This window comes from Triticum dicoccoides, chromosome 2A, assembly GCF_002162155.2.
Source record: "Triticum dicoccoides isolate Atlit2015 ecotype Zavitan chromosome 2A, WEW_v2.0, whole genome shotgun sequence".
Taxonomy (NCBI): Eukaryota; Viridiplantae; Streptophyta; class Magnoliopsida; order Poales; family Poaceae; genus Triticum; species Triticum dicoccoides.
Genome location: NC_041382.1, coordinates 683,508,998 through 683,525,029, shown reverse-complemented (window position 1 = coordinate 683,525,029; position 16,032 = coordinate 683,508,998).

The window sequence follows — 16,032 nt, the reverse complement described above, 5'->3', positions numbered from 1 at the left end:
CCTCTACGTCATCAGCTTGACTAGCTTCTGCCTCCTCCTGAGGAAGATCATTGTTAACAGGATGCATAAAAAGAGAGCCAAGTGAGTCAAGTTCTACCTCAACTTCTGGATCATCAGTATCATCATCAAGCTCCATATTAATTCGGTCAGCCGTTTTCCGCTTTGACGTCCGTTTTACGGCTTTGGTCTTCGGGCGGGTTGGCTTGACCGCTTTGTCTCCAGTTGGCTTTGCCGCTTTCTCTATGGATTTCCGTTTCTAGAAGGGGTCATCACCCTATATATATATAAAGAAGAAGGGTTACAGATTGTATAAGTTAAAGATATTAGAGATGAAGAGGAAGTGTAATGGTTACAGCAGGTGTCTTGTTCTTAGCATAGAAGGGACTCAGACCGGTTTGACTGCAGAATAGTTCCGATTCATTCAGAATCTTCCTTACACCTTCAGTAACTTCTTCCTCAGATAATTGGATGTTGCCATGGCGTTGAGGGTCGTCAACCTCACCGGTATATTCGCACATTAAACCGGGACGCCGGCTTAGCGGCAAGATACTCCAGGATATCCAGCAGCGCACAAAGTCCACTCCTGTTAAACCGTTTGCCATAAAGGCCCGGAGCTTGGCGAGTTGAGGAGCGTATTTTGTCCTTTCCGAAGACCTCACACGTTGTGGCATTGGGTGAGTATTGGATAGTCTGTGATCACGAAAATCGGGGAGGGGATTTTCATCCTCAGGCGAAGTGTCTCTGCAATAAAACCATGTTTGGTTCCATTCCTTTGGGTGGCTATGATGTTTGGCATGAGGAAATTCAACTTCTTTCTGCTTTTGAATTGATACACCACCAAGCTCTGTGTTCGGGCCATTTACAAACTCTGTGCGCCGGTTTAAGTGAAAGAAATCCCGGAATAGTTCGGCAGTTGGTTCTTCTTGTAAATATACTTCACAGAAGACCTGGAAGTTGCATAAGTTGGAAACTGAGTTGGGACCAATATCTTGTGGATGCAGTTGGAAGCTAGCAAGCACATCTCGATAAAACTTTGACCCTGGCGGTTTGAAACCACGGCCTATATGGTCAACAAAGACCACCACCTCACCCTGCCTTGGGGTTGGAGGATTTTCTGTTCCTGGTACTCGCCATTTGATCTCAGTTTTCTTAGGCAGAGAGCCGATGCCAACCATCTCATTCAGCTGAGCCTCAGTAACCCGGGAACGAGCCCAGTTGCAGGCAGTGAATTGTTTAGCCATTGCAAAGCAAACAAACTGAAAATGAAAGGCCGGTTTATAAATTACGTATGATTATATACAAGAGACAAGGGAGTAAGAAACATACTGATATGTGAAATGGTACAACCCGGAGACTAATACAATAAGAGAAAAAAGGGTATACTAGCACAGGATGACTCAGACATTGTTAAACCGGAGCATAATTATGAAGGTAAAATGCTCCTCCGGTTTATCAGAGGGCTAATGGCATAGACTGTTTATACAAGGTCAAACCGCCTATATTGGTGCGAGGAGAAACGGATCTCACAGGAACATAAAAACAGATCTCACAGTGACAGATAAAACTTTTGGATCTAAGATAAGACAGAAAAGCAAAAATAATTGGATCTTGAAGGGGTGCAGAACTAAAGCAATTTATGACAGACTAGATTAGTTCTTTGCACATAAGGATTTGTGGTGACCATGGTAGATTAGCTACGGCAAGAGATGCGTCAAGCATGAAGTATCCATCTACGTACTAAGGGAAGAACATCACTGATGAACTTCAGAAGAACTGCGAAGAACGTCAAAACCCTAGAACAGATCTATGGCAAAAAAAGTGGAGAACTTACTGGAGCTGGTGAGGAAGCGGAAAGGCGCCGCAGTATTCTGGTGCGTTCAGGGTGATGCAGTGGCCAGGGTCGGAGCAGAGGCGACGATCGACAGTGGCGGCGGAGCTCCAGAAGCTGAGCGACACGAGGAAGACGACGCGAAGAGACACGGGGGGAAAGGTGAAAATGACCCCTCGGTCCTATTTATAAGGCGAAGCGATAAAACGGCAAGCACGGGAATCGAGGAGCCCAAAAAATGGATAAGTTAATAAAGGTGTCGCCTCGATGACTGAATATATATTAAATGAAGGTAATCTCCGACATCAATGGATGGATGACATCAGGGCGGTTTATCATAATTTTAAAGTATGACATCACGGCGGTTTACAAGATCAAAAGTGAAGATAGGAGAAGATTTTTTATAAGTGTGGAAGATTGACATGAACAAGTTCAAACCAATCTGGGGCCTAATGTTGGGGATATTACTACTGGAGGTAAACCGGCCTTATGTAGCCGGGTTGACTCCTTGAAGATTAGAAGCCCATAAATATGCAAGGATGATGGCGCTTCATGGAGGCCCAAGGCCCAAAGGCGGGTTAAAGCCTGTAAATGTAAACCGTCTTAGTCATGTAACTTGTATTGTAAGATAGGAAGGATAGAGACCGAACTGGATACATTTATGATCTGGCTTGGGACTCTGTAAACCGACGGGCATCAACCTATGTATATAAAGGGATGACCCGACAGCAGTTTAGGGACGGACATCAACAACTCGAGAGCCAGACAAAGCAGATTCGCTCCCTGGCCTTCGAAACCCTAGCAGTACCAATCACAACTAGACGTAGGCTTTTACCTTCCTCGAAGGGGCTGAACTAGTATAAAATTCCCCGTGTCCCTTGTCCGGTTTAACCCCTTAAGCTAACCCGTAGCGATGGCTCCACGACTAAGTCCTTTCACAAGGACATCTGCCGTGACAAACCCACGACACACATCATAGTTCGATTGTTGGTTTTCTGGTTAGAAACAACACGGGGACCAAGGAGCGAACGGATATGGCAAGGAGTATCACATGTATCAAGAATTCTTAAGAGGTGGTGAAATTCTCACGAAATTCTTCACATAAAAGCTGGTAATACTCCAAGGTAAAGAACAAATGCTGGATAGCAAGGATCTCAAGGTATATCACGAAACAGGAACAAGTTTGTGTTGAACGGAAGGCAATAAAGTGGTCGATGATAACACAAATCATCGAGGGCAAGGATGGTACTTCTCATCATGAATTCAATCGATATCCTAGAAGAGCTCAGAATGTTAATGATGATCATCACACAATTATCGAGAGATTTCATGAAGGTGTAATCGATCGGCGATGACATCAAATCAAATGATGATGAAGCGAAAGGTTATGGGAACCAAGGGTACGACATAAACTCGAAATCAAGTTTGCTGTTCGAGGTAAAACGGTAAGACGAGGAAATCAACGTAAGCTTAGATCATCGTTGAAAGTTGTGCTCCAAAAGTAAGGAACAAGTAGCACAGTTAAAATCGGCACGATAATGATATAGCCGAGGAGGCCAGGAATGACATGGTTGAGTACAAACTCGTGAGTAAAGGAGATTACTAAGAGTTGTTTAATCATGGTGCGGACCCGATTTAGTTATCGGTGTCCTCGAGTGACTAACAACTCGGAACCAGGAAAAATTGGAATCGGTGAGGAATAATACTTGATGAAGGCTCATAATAAGCAACATGGTGTGGTGATATACTCGAGATACCAGAGGGTAATACTCGGAGGTAGAGAAAAATAGAGGGTTGTCAAGTGTATTGATCTGCAAAAGACAAGTACTTTAACTTGTCCAAGAAAAGGAATCAAGGAATGTCAATATGACCGAAACCATAGCCGCAAGGGATCCAATTTAAAGACACCGAAAGAATTAACCAACTGATTAAAAGTTTTGCAAGAAGCTTCCATGATAAGTTCCACATCGGGTCCATGGGCATGAACACTAAGTTCAAGGTCGACTCCCACTTCTTCAATGCATAACCTTCCATTCACTTCTCGTGTTTCAAAAATGACATTAGTTGTTGAAAGTTTTACCTGGTGCAATAGCATATAAGTATGACCCGTGAAATCTTATGGGTTCAAACAGGTTAGGGAAGGCGTTGGTTCAACTCATCGGGGCATCTTAGGAACATATACCACAAACTTCGGAGTAAATAATACAAGCTTGAAAATAGAGTATGGTTATCAAGGCAGATGATACAATTACCAAAGGCATTATATACCCATGGAAAGGCTCACAAGGTTGTTGAATATGAAGGACACTGTTGGATAATAATCCAACAAGGGGTTTGTGGTCTACAACGGAGCTGTTTTGAGTATTGATACTCTATCAGAGGAAGAAACCATGCAAAGGCATTTGATTATAGAAAAACCTGACTAACTCAAAGCTCAATTGCAAAGGAATTATGATTTCCAAATCAAGGGATCAGAAGCAAATGCTCTGATTAAGGATGGATAAGTCGAGTAAGCTTAGGGGTACAATCAACGACAATTGGGTTGGTCGAGATCCAACTCATGTTTAAAATGACGCCTGAGCCGGAAGGATGAATTCTCGGATCTGATTAAGGATTGCGAGCATTCGCAACATATTGAATCAACGGAATCAACATGATAATGACAAGGGATGTCAATAGGATTACTATACTTATGGGATTAACCATAATGCAAGCAAGCAAGAATTTCAAGAGCAATAAGCTGCTAAGGATTTCTGAAAGATCGAATAGTATTTTGAAGATCTTAGTGAAACACATGAACAACTAGGGATGAGCGATACTTGGTAAGTGTGAGGAATTATCCATAGGGGTATTGAGGTGGCAAGGAACTGCAAGGCAGTAGGCACAAGTATTCTCGGAACAATAGAGAGAACTTTGGGGTATCTTGTAATAACAAGATCAACGGGGAATGATTGTATGAATGGAAAGTGTAGGTAGTTATCCATAGGGTTTGACGGTGGAAGGGAATTGCAAACACAATGAGCACAAGCTCTCAGGATAACATCGGAGAGTATCTTCTGAATCTACTGGTGCAGCAGGCGATCATCTCTAATAAGGGTCTCTCCAGAAAGAAGCAATTATGGGAACCTAGAGTTAGAGTTAGCAAATTCGTTTAACCCGAGTAGAAGAGAGTTCAGAGTCCCGGAGTAAAGATCGAGAAGTAAAATATCCTAATACCACCCAAATGGCGACATGGGCCCATAAGACACACAACCATGTTAGTAAAAAGTTTTGTAATGTCTAGACTCAACTTCGGCCAAGGATTGTGGAAGGGGGATTCCTACAGGCAGCCGGCTCTGAAACCAACTTGTGACGCCCCCGATTTGACCGTACACTAATCATACACGCAAACGTGTACGATCAAGATCAGGGACTCACGGGAAGATATCACAACACAACTCTACAAATAAAATAAGTCATACAAGCATCATATTACAAGCCAGGGGCCTCGAGGGCTCGAATACAAGAGCTTGATCATAGACGAGTCAGCGGAAGCAACAATATCTGAGAATAGACATAAGTTAAACAAGTTTGCCTTAAGAAGGCTAGCACAAACTGGGGTACAGATCGAAAGAGGCGCGGGCCTCCTGCCTGGGATCCTCCTAAACTACTCCTGGTCGTCGTCAGCGGGCTGCACATAGTAGTAGGCACCTCCCGAGTAGTAGTAGTCGTCGTCGACGGTGGCGTCTGTCTCCTGGGCTCCAACGTCTGGTCGCAGCAATCGAGTATAGAAAGGGGGAAAAGAGGGAGCAAAGCAACCATGAGTACTCATCCAAAGTACTCGCAAGCAAGGAGCTACACTACATATGTATGCATTGGTATCAAATGGAAAGGCTATCATACATGGACTAAACTGCAGAATGCCGGAATAAGAAGGGGATAGCTAGTCTTATCAAAGACTACGCTTCTGGTCACCTCCACCTTGTAGAATGTAGAAGAGAGTAGATGGTAAGATCACCAAGTAGCATCACATAGCATAACCCTAACTGATGATCCTCCCCTCGTCGCCCTGTGAGAGAGCGACCACCGGTTGTATCTGGCACTTGGAAGGGTGTGTTTTAATAAGTATCCAATTCTAGTTGTCATAAGGTCAAGGTACAACTCCAAGTCATCCTGTTACCGAAGATCACGACTATTCGAATAGATTAACTTCCCTACAGGGGTGCACCACATAACCCAACACGCTCGATCCCATTTGGCCGGACACACTTTCCTGGGTCATGCCCGGCCTCGAAAGATCAACACGTCGCAGCCCTACCTAGGCACAACAGAGAGGTCAGCACGCCGGTCTAAATCCTATGGCGCAGGGGTCTGGGCCCATCGCCCATTGCACACCTGCACGTTGCGAGGGCGGCCGGAGAGCAGACCTAGCAACCTCCATTACAAAGGAAGTTGCTTACGCGGTCCAACCCGGCGCGCGCTGCTCAGTCGCTGACGTCACGAAGGCTTCGGCTGATACCACGACGTCGAGTGCCCATAACTGTCCCCGCGTAGATGGTTAGTGCGTATAGGCCAGTAGCCAGACTCAGATCAAATACCAAGATCTCTTTAAATGTGTTATCTTGAAATAACCACGGACACCGACCAGGGCCAGGCCCACCTCTCTCCTAGGTGGTCTCAACCTGCCCTGTCGCTCCGCCACAAAGCAACAGTCAGGGGCCATCGGGAACCCAGGCGCACCTCTACCGGGATGGAGCCACCTTCCCCTTCAGCCCCCATCTCCGAACAGTATCATAAGTAATGTAACAGTATAAGTATATATCATATGCCCGTGATCACCTCCCGAAGTGATCATGGCCCAGTAGTATAGCATGGCAGACGGACAAGAGTATAGGGCCACTGATGGAACACTAGCATCCTATACTAAGCATTTAGGATTGCAGGTAAAGGTAACAACAATAGTAGCAAGGAGAGGCTATGCATCAGGATAGGATAACGGAAAGCAGTAAATGCTACACTACTCTAATGCAAGCAGTATAGATAAGAAAAGGCGATATCTGGTGATCAAAAGGGGGGGCTTGCCTGGTTGCTCTAGCAAGGAGGGGGTTGTTGGTGAAGTAGTCGTACTCAGTGGCATCAACGCCGGCCTCAAGGTCTATCGGAGAAGAAGAGGAGGGAAGAAACAGTAAATACGGAGCAAACAAAGCATCACAAACTATAACAAGGCAATACGCGGTGCTAGGTATGCCCTAACGCGGTAGGAGGATATACCGACGAAAGGGGGGGACATCCGGGAAAGTATCCCCGGTGTTTCACGTTTTCGGACAGATGAACTGGAGGGGGAAAGTTGCATGTTCGCTATGCTAGGGACGCGTGGCAGACGAACGGGTTGCGCATTCAGATTCGTCTCGTCGTTCTGAGCAACTTTCATGTACAAAGTTTTCCCATCCAAGCTACGGTTTATTTTATATGATTTTTCAAAGCTTTAAAGTTTTTCTGAAATTATTTATTAATTCGAATTAAATAAGAAAAAGCTATGTGTACCCAGTGGCAGTCTAGCCCCAGAGGCTGACATGCGGGCCCGTTGACTGCCGAGTCAGCAGTCAAGGTTTGACTAGTCAGACTGTGAACAGTGCCGTTGGCCCCACCTGTAAGTGACTCAGTGTATATTTTAAACTAAAACCTTTTTTTATTTAATCCTAATGGCCTTGGGCCCATTGTCATTGTCTACAGGGGGGGTTAGCACTAAAAGGGGATTAGCCCCTTAATTAAGGTTGGTCGGGCCCCACGCGACATAAAGCCAGCGACCACCCGTGCGACTGGGCACGCACGGTAGTGCTGGCCACCGGCGTCCCCATCCAGGAGCGGTGGCAAGCTCCGGCAGGGAGCTCCGCCGGGCGCACAGGGGGGGGGGAGCGGGAGGCAGCGGGGCGTGGCTCGCGAGGCGCACGCGGTGCGGGGCGCAGGCGGGCGCGGGCCGACGCGGTAGCCGGCCGTAGCAGCAGCAGCCCGGCAGCGGGAGGGCTACACGGGCGGCGAGAGGTCTGAGAGGGAGCAGCGGGTGAGTCGGGCAGGGCTTGATGCGCGCGCGGATGACGCCAGGAGGCCTAGGGCACGTAAGCGTACGTGTGGCGCGACGAGGAAATGCCCCCGGGGCAGCCAGGATTCGGCGGAGCGCGACGAGCGCACACGCACAGAAAACTTTGGGCACGGCAGTGACAGCAGCATACGACGACTAAATCGAGGGGGGCAAGGGGGATAGAGAGAGGAGCTCACCATGGATCCGGGGATGTGGTCGGGGAGGTCGAGGATAGTGGGTTGGTGCGAATCGACGGCGAGACGGCGGCGGCCCGACGAAGAAGACGAAGACGATGTTGGTTACGCGGCTCCCCGACTTGACGCGACATGCAGAACGGATGATGTCGACCGTGGTAGACTTCGTGGACGTACTCCCGAGCGACGGTGACAATGGTGGCCGCGGCAACGACGGCGATGAGCACGGTCACCACGTGAGTCCTTGAGTTTCAGGTCGAGCAGAAGGGGATGGGGGAAGACGGGGGATCGAGGGGAGATGGATGTGGCGGTCTAGGGTTTTGGGGTTGGCCGCGGGGTCCGCTTGTAGGGGGGTTGAGGGGGCTGGATGGCCTCCACGCCTCCAGGCGTGGCCATGGATGGCTGACATGTTGGAAAATGCCCTAGAGGCAATAATAAAATGACTATTATTATATTTCCTTGTTCATGATAATTGTCTACTGTTCATGCTATAATTGTGTTATCCGGAAATCATAATGCATGTGTGAATACATAGACCATAACATGTCCCTGGTAAGCCTCTAGTTAACTAGCTCATTGATCAATAGATAGTCACGGTTTCCTGACTATGGACATTGGATGTCATTGATAACGGGATCACATCATTAGGAGAATGAGGTGATGGACAAGACCCAATCCTAAGCATAGCACAAGATCGTGTAGTTCGTTTGCTAGAGCTTTTCTAGTGTCAAGTATCATTTCCTTAGACCATGAGATCGTGTAACTCCCGGATGCCGTAGGAGTGCTTTGGGTGTACCAAACGTCACAACGTAACTGGGTGACTATAAAGGTATACTACAGGTATCCCCGAAAGTATCTGTTGGGTTGACACGGATCGAGACTGGAATTTGTCACTCTGTCTGACGGAGAGGTATCTCTGGGCCCACTCGGTAATGGATCATCATAATGAGCTCAATGTGACCAAGTGTTTGGTCACGGGATCATGCATTACGGTACGAGTAAAGTGACTTGCCGGTAACAAGATTGAACGAGGTATTGGGATACCGACGATCGAATCTCGGGCAAGTAACGTACCGATTGACAAAGGGAACTGTATACGGGATTGATTGAATCCTCGACATCGTGGTTCATCCGATGAGATCATCATGGAACATGTGGGAGCCAACATGGGTATCCAGATCCCGCTGTTGGTTATTGACCAGAGAGTCGTCTCGGTCATGTCTACGTGTCTCCCGAACCCGTAGGGTCTACACACTTAAGGTTCGGCGACGCTAGGGTTGTAGAGATATTAGTATGCGGTAACCCAAAAGTTTTTCAGAGTCCCGGATGACATCCCGGACGTCACGAGGAGTTCCGGAATGGTCCGGAGGTGAAGATTTATATATAGGAAGTCTAGTTTCGGCCATCGGGAAAGTTTCGGGGGTAATCGGTATTGTACCGGGACCACCGGAAGGGTCCCGGGGGGCCACCGGGTGGGGCCACCTATCCCGGAGGGCCCCATGGGCTGAAGTGGGAGGGAAACCAGCCCCTGGTGGGCTGGTGCGCCCCCCATGGGCCTCCCCCTGCGCCTAGGGTTGGAAAACCTAGGGGTGGGGGGCGCCCCACTTGGCTTGGGGGGCAAGTCCCCCCCCCCTTGGCCGCCGCCCCCCTTGGAGATCCCATCTCCTAGGGCCGGCGCCCCCCTAGGGGCCCTATATATAGTGGGGGGAGGGAGGACAGCCGCACCAAGTCTCTGGCGCCTCCCTCTCCCCACGTAACACCTCTCTCTCTCTCTCTCTCTCGTTGGAGCTTGGCGAAGCCGTGCCGAGATGTCACACCCTAGCTAGTTCATGCATTAGAGTGTTGCATCATGTCTATTCTTTCATCAGAAACCTGAAATGGGGATGACAGAACCCCCAGCCCCCTCTGAAACCAACTAGGGTTTACTAAAAAGTTTTTCAATGAACCTGAAATGCCCTTCTAAAATGCCCATCATTTTTGTCTTGGTTCAGAACCTCTGCCAAAAGTGGTGCACATTTTCCTAGGCCATCCTAGGGTCTTTGAATTAAATCATAGATATTTGAATTTGGGCATTTAAAATTATATAAAATAATTCAAATGCTCAAATATCTCCAAACTAAAATGTTTCATGTTGGAAATAATCCAACTATGGACCAGGAGTAGTTTGGTGATTTTAGGAGTTGCCTAAGTATTTTTAATAATTCAACAAAGTTGCAGAGGAATTAAAAAAACAGAAAACAGGAGAAATAACAAAAAACTTACCTGACGCCCAGCACCCGGCCCACCTGCCGGCCCAGCCCCGCGCCGCGCCAGCGAGCTGCTTGCCGGCCAGGCAGGCAGGCAGGTGCCCGACGGCGGCCGCAGCATGCGCCACGCAGCTGGCCGTCGCCCTGCTTCACCTCCTCGCCTCGTTGCTGGATGGATGAACTCCGCGCCGAGCCATGAACCCCCAGGACACCTCCATTCTCCCCCAACCCCTCTCTCTCGCGCTCCCCCGCCATGGCCGACGCCATCGCCGCCACCCCCTCGCCGTAGCCACGCCCTCCGTCAACCCCACGCCGTGCCGCCGTGTCCAGGAGCTCCGCCACCCTCCTCTCCTTCGAGCAAGCCGAGCCCCGAGCGCTCGCAAGGCCCGAGCCCACCGCATCGACCTCGACCGAACCGCCGTCGCCGGAGATCCCCTTCAACGCCGTCGTCGCTCCGGCCCGTCCCCGGCCGCACCAAGTGCTTCGTCGAACTCCCCGTGAGCTTAACCGTCTTCCCCTCCCTTCTTTTCTTGCTCCCGAGCTGTGTAGTGACCTCCCGAAGCTCAACCGCACCCACCGCCGCGGAGCTCGTCGCCGACGTGCTCCCGGTCACCCTCCGGCCACAACTTGGTGTCCATCATGCTCACCACGTCACATAGCACCTAACCAGCTACTCCCCGCACCTCACCGACCCCTCTAGCATCAAGTTCGCCCTCGGCCGAACTCCGGTGGCCGCCAAAGTCATCGCCGGCGCCAACTCCGGCCACCCCGACCCCAACGGACTCCACCAAGAGCTGCGGCTTGTCCTCAGCTCCACTCCGATGGCCTCCGCGACTCGTTTGGTTGCCGGAACGGCAAAAACCACTTCCGCCGCCGCGTCGGGCTCGCCGGCGGCTAAACGCCGGTGCAGCCGACCTGGCTTTGACCGCGGGTGGGCCCTGGTTGACCCCGATGAGTCAATGACAGGTGGGGCCCAGCCCTGTTAACTAAATAGGGTTAGTTTTAATTAACTTTAAACTAAACTAATTACCCTGACACCCTGGACCCACAGTCAGGTTTGACCTGGACGTCTCCGTTGACCCTGACGTCATTCTGACGCATGGCTGACGCAATAAATTAATTTCTGGATTTATTCTAATATAGGAAATTCCAGAATATAGTTTAAACTTCAAAAATTCATAACTTTTAATCTGTAACTCCAAATCAGACAAGTTATATATGAAAAATGATCTGAAAAATCCAATCTATCCATCTGTATTGTTTTCATGCATGATTAAACAAGTTAACTTGCTGTTTTAGGCAGAACAAGATAAAACACTTTAAGGGGCCATGTATGAGTTTGAAATTTGAATCTTTGGTTCAAATTGGTTCAAACCCTTTGGGTCTTAGTTGCATTAGCCCAACACACTCATATTGCCATGTTTCATGCATGCATCATATTGTCGCACATTGTTTGGTGATGGCTGTGTATCGGTGTTCTTTGCGGCAGGTTCTGCCTCCGAGGAGTACCGTGATTACCCTAACGAAGAACCATATCAGTGCATCGAACCATCAGGCAAGCAACCAACCATTTGATCATATCGATACAATCCCATGTTCTCGCTCCTGCTCTCATTTACTGCATTAAGACAACGCGTTTCAAACTGCTGTGTGCTACGGTAGTTGAACCCATTTCCTCTGCATGACCTGTCATTGCCACAGTAACTAGATGAAACCCACTAGCATGTGTAGGAGTTGTTTGAGCCATATGTATGTGTTGTTCCTACCTTGCTATGCCTGCTATGCTTAGAGTCGTGTCAGGTCTGGTTCATCTGGGTGATGGGCTAGAGTGAAATGATTATGTCGGTAGTGAGGGTGGTGTGGTGAACACGATTTGGTAAAGGTATCGATGAGAGGCCATGTAGGAGTACATGGTGGGTTGTTTCATTGAAGCCGACCTTAAGCACTGAGATCTGTATGTGTGATTTAAGAATCAGCTACTACCATACATTGGGCCCGAAACCAATGGACCCTCTCGGCTTCTTATTCACCCTAGTTCTCTATCCAGGAGTTGCAAGTAGTTTCTGGTGTTTGTAGCCTACTGGAGGCCGTGGACAGCGCTGACCGTAGGGGTGGGCTGTGATGCGGTAGGTACGTGGCACGGTGTACCGACTACCCGTTAGGTATCTCGGGAACCCTGTACACATCGTTCGGGGCCGTATGGGAAACCTCGGCCGGACTCCCTGCGGATGGAACCTAGATAGGCGATAAACCTGGATTAGAGACTTAGGTGATTAGGTAGGTCGTGGCCGACACCCACGTTGGGCTTCCGCTTGAAGGTTGCCGAGTACATGTCGTGTAAACGACGGTAAGTGGTGAGAGCGTGTATGAAGAAGTACACCCCTGCAGGGTTATCATGATCTATTCGAATAGCCGCGTCCGCGGTAAAGGATTACTTGGTTGCCTATACAGTTCATAGACAAGTAAATGGAAACTACTAAAAGCCTCAAGATAAGTGTGAGTGCCGAGGATGGCTTTTCCGTAGGAAGACGGAGGTGGATCCTCGGTAGTGTATTGAAGTGGTGAGTAGCGGACTCGTGTGCGCAAAACCATTTCAAGTTGGAGTCTCGTAGGATAGCCTAGCCAAGAGTCAAAGCTGGCTTGCTGCAATAACTCCACCAACCCTTTTTGATAATGTGCATGTATGTAGGATCTGATGTAAGTCTTGCTGAGTACCTTTGTACTCATGTTGCTATAATTTACATTTTTACAGAAGACGCTGCAACCCCTTCTGATGGGTTCTTCGTAGACGTTGACATCAATGATTAGGCTAAGGCCCAGGTGGTGATCCTGAGCTTGTGAAGGACCACGTAGTATAGCTAGGCTTTCCAAGCCTCTTTTATTTTACTAGTTGTCTGTACTCAGACAAGTTACTTCCGCTGCTGGGTTGTATGACTGTATGACTTGAGTGCTGGGTCATGTGACCCGTACTTGTGTGTATGTTATGTATGGCTCTCTGAGCCTTAAATAAAGTACTTGTGTCGTAGAGTCATGTTGTGATGCCTTGTTCTATTTGCACATATCGAGCATATTGTGTGTATGATTGAAATGCTTGGTATGTGTGGGATCTAACTATCTAGTTGTTTATCTTTAGTAGCCTCTCTTACCGGGAAATGTCTCCTAGTGTTACCACTGAGCCATGGTAGCTTGCTACTGCTCTGGGACACTTAGGCTGGCCGGCATGTGTCCTTCTTCGTTGTTGTGTCTGTCCCTTCGGGGAAATGTCACGAATTGAGTACCGGAGTCCTGTTTGCCCGCTACAGCCCGGTTTACCGGAGTCCTGCTAGCCCAGTGCTACAGCCCGGACCCACTTGCTGATGACCGACACGTTCAATGCTGGGTCATGGATGCCTGTCCCTGTAAGTCTGTGCCACTTTGGGTTTACAACTAGTCATGTCAGCCCGGGCTCCTTATCATATGGATGCTAGCGACACTATCATATACGTGAGCCAAAAGGCGCAAACGGTCCCGGGCAAAGGTAAGGCGACACCCGTGGGGATACCGTGCGTGAGGCCGCAAAGTGATATGAGGTGTTACAGGCTAGATCGATGTGACATTGAGTCGGGGTCCTGACAGCGTTGGTATCAGAGCCGGACTGCCTGTAGGTTCTCCAAGCCAAACTGGTGGATGTTGAGTCTAGAAATTCTTTAGTTATATGTAGGGGAATTGTTTGTGGTTGGAACGTAAGGCTCTTTTTACTCCTTTATCTTATGACATTCTGATCTGAGTCAGTCTATTCTTCCACCGGGGGTTAAGGAATTAGGATCTTTTCTCTCTATCAGGTTCACGTGTTACTAATCAGTAGTACCTTATAGGTTGATGGATACAAGCCTAGTTCAGTTCTACTACCACATTATGTTGCTAGGATGGACCCAGAACTTTGATATGATGTTGTTGAGTGTGTATGAAATCCTTTGTCAAATGTCTCAAAATCCTTTTTGAGCATTTACAGCTGTTATGCTGTCGAAATTTTGCTAGAAATTCTAATGCCTTTGCATTATGGTTGTGCTTTCAGATGGCCACTCGCGACCTCAATCAAGTGGTTCTCCTGACTCGATGCCTAGATGTACCCGGCCATACTGCCATGTTGGTCAGGGTAATGACTGAGGCTGGATACCGTTGGTATCCTGAGTACACGGTCGAAAAGCAATTTCGAGACTTTAACCAAAGCCAGTATCTTTGCACTGTCAGGATATTTCCATCTTATCCTGGATCCACCGAGCCCCTTCACTACTCCTATGGACTCGGGGTTACTATTGAGATGGCTGTGCAGGATGCCGCTTACTCTATGATGACCATCATGCGAGTCAGGACTGGCCTATTCCGGGACTCTGATTTCCGGTATATGCCAGCATCACTTCCGGGAGCACAAGGGTATCTCCAGGCTATCTATGCTGACCCCACTCAGGAGGATTCACGGACTCGCACCACTGCTGAGATGCTCGAGGATAAGGACCGTGAAAATCGGGCCTTGAGGCTAGAGCTTTTCAATACCCGTGCTGACCATTGGGCCACTTTGACTCGATTCGCACCGGCTGTGCAAGCTGGATATTCGGATATGCGCGATCTCTATCCTGTGAGATCTGCTCTGCCAGACGTGATGGGTTGGCGTGATGTAGGAGGCATCACCCCACCTCGTGGTCCCCGTAGGCTACCGTCTGTTGGTCCAAGACCTCATCCTAGCCCCTATGGTCCACAAGCTCCGCGAGATCGTCTGTTCCCGGATGATCATGTTGAGCTTCCCGGCTATGGAGGTGACTTCTACGAGGACTACTACGGATCGGTCTGAGTTAGTGGTAGTATCACTAGTTCGTACTAGCTGTGTCGTCTATCGTTCTGCGTGACTCGTGGGATATGACCTAGTTTGTACCGCCTTCCAGAGGTGTAGAAAAATAATGTATAGGAGCTCGGAGTGCCTCCGATGTGATGTAATCTTCTTTTCACCGTAATAGTACCTTGTTTGGTCTTGTACTAAACCTTGTATGGTGTGTATGACGATGGAATAAAAGGAGCAGTTTCTGTATCTACCATGTCATACGGATGATCATCTTGCATTCCGAGTTATTCCTTACATTCTGTATTCTATGTCGGAATCTTATTATTCTGACCAAATCATTGTCTTGTTTACCTAGGATGGTCAACACGCGCAATAACCCTGTTTCCCAAGAGCAGGCCGAAGGTAGTGAAGTCGGGAATGCAAACCCGCCTCACCCTCCTTCCCTAGCCGAAGTTATGCTGGAAGCCGAGAGAAACAAGCGGGAGACCAACCGTTTGTTGGAGCGTATTGAACAGAACACAGCACACCATGAGAGGACTAACTTGGTGTCACTCAGTGATTTCATCAAGTTACATCCACCCACGTTCCACCACTCCGTCGAGCCTCTCGACGCTGATGACTGGCTTTGCAGTATTTCTCACAAACTGCGCTCCGCGCTAGTAGCTGAGGCTGACAAGGTCACCTTTGCTGCATATCATCTTGAAGGCCCCGCCAGTCTATGGTGGGAGAATTATGGAGCTATGCGCCCAGCGGACATGTCACTACTTGGGCTGAATTCAGCGAGGCTTTCCGTGAACATCACATTCCGGAGGGTCTCATGGACCGTAAACGTGAGGAATTTTGCAGTTTCACTCAAGGCCGACTCTCTGTGGATGCTTACAGCAGGGAGT